The sequence below is a fragment of the Suricata suricatta genome, chromosome 16, assembly GCF_006229205.1.
Source record: "Suricata suricatta isolate VVHF042 chromosome 16, meerkat_22Aug2017_6uvM2_HiC, whole genome shotgun sequence".
Lineage (NCBI taxonomy): Eukaryota > Metazoa > Chordata > Mammalia > Carnivora > Herpestidae > Suricata > Suricata suricatta.
The window spans coordinates 59020037-59021834 of NC_043715.1; the positions used below are offsets into that span (position 1 = coordinate 59020037).

General features: G+C 51.9%; 1 pseudogene; it reads right to left on the reverse strand.

Annotated features, from left to right (window-relative positions):
- LOC115279935 overlaps positions 1-535 on the reverse strand; it is a 4208-nt pseudogene extending 3673 nt beyond the window's left edge.
- Positions 536-1798: the final 1263 nt, after the last annotated feature.

The window sequence follows — 1798 nt, forward strand, 5'->3', positions numbered from 1 at the left end:
AGAAATCTGTTCCAGGAAATGTGCTGGGCTTGTCCAAGCGCTTTCTGAGGACTCACTCATGCATTCCTCACAAGCTTCTGGGGTCAGCACGAGCATCGTCCTCATATTACAGATGCGGAAACGGGTCAGAGATGTCAGATGACTTGCGGATCCCCCCAGGCCAGAGAAGTGGGACCAGCAGACTGAGGAGTGGAGGAAGGAGGCCTCTCCAGCAGCCCTGTCCCCACTGCCTCATGGCCCGTGAAAGTCCCTGCTCACCTGCCCCAGTCACCTCCAGGAGGCTGCTCAGCTGTGTCCATCCAGAGCTCAAGCCAGAGCGGCAGCGGTAGAGGCCCTGGGTGTCACTTGTCACTGCTCCTAGGGGGAACCGGTGCTCCATGGCGGGTAAATCAAGGTGTACACGTCCCTGGGTTACCCCGTCCTTGAACAGCTCAAACTCCGTGGTCTCCACGCGGGCTTGGCAAGTCAGTGTCACGTTGGCCCAGGGTTCTGGCAGCGATTTGGCCTCTATCCACAAATTCGGCCTGGTGTCCATGGGTGTATGGCCAGTTGGGGGTGAGTGCTGGGTCCCAGAACAAAGGCTCACCTCTGCCTGTGCCCACCATCCCCGGGACCTGACCCAGACTCACCTTGCATCGCCTTGGTTGTTGGGCCCAGGGAGAGACCTGCAGAGAGCAACTCTGTGAGGCCCCTATTCCTATCCCTCCCGCTGCCTCCTGCCCCATGGGACCCTGGTCCCAGCAACCTCACCCCAGAGCATCAGGAAGGCCCCGAGCATGGACATGGTGGCCAGCCTCGCTCCAGCCAGTGAGTGTCTGGGCTGATAAAGCCCAAGCAAGGGGGCAGTGGCAAGGGACTTTGACTGTTTTGTTTGTCCTTCCCAGGAGACCAGAGCCTGCATGGGGTGGGGACAGAGGGTGAATGTCCAGAGCCTTGGGAGACTCATCAATAAGGACAATCAATAAATATGCATAATTATTACATGAATTAATAAATAATAAAACGATATTTAAGTACATATAACAAAATGGCATGGAAATTAATAAATGAAATGACTTAAATGAAAATATGAGAAATATACAATAACAATTAAAATAAAAAATAATGTAATAAGTAATAACTGACAAAGGAAATTTTCAACATTTAATGTTTGTATGTCCTGCTCAAGGGCCCCCAGAAAGCTATACCTGAACCTTTATCAAGATCAAAATGACTCCACAAAAACTGAAAGCATGGAGTCTGTTTAAATAGTTTTGTCCATTTTGTGTCAGCACACCTTCTAATTCTGTTTATTTGGATCTCCAAAGTGTATTTCTGGGTTTAACCTTAATCACATTCCCTAAGACCCCTATTAAGATCCTGCTGCAAGGTTCTCAAGTCCAACCCAGTATCTTATCTCTTCTAGTTTTCATTCCCAGGTGCCCTTTTGAGGGGACAGGTCTGGATCGGATCCAGCATTGCCAATCCTGCCCTACACATTTTGACCTGTTGCCCCACCTCCACCTACCGGTCCACAGACATACCGTGAATCTGCGGTTCTGATACACAGCTGAGCAGATTGGAAGTAGGGAAGGCGCTTAGGCTAGCCCACACAGCAGGTGGGCGGGCTCAGGCACCTGCCTCTGCTCCAAAGTCCAGAAGTCCCACTCCTGTAACGAGCACCCGGCCAAGCCACTCACCCTTGTAAGCCCAGCTTTAGATCTGCGGTCAGTGGCCAGAGCAGTGGGAGGCCCCGGGCAGTCGGGAAGATCAGCTTGTCTGCTGAGGAGCTGTGGGCGAAGGGGAGCGATGGAGAACA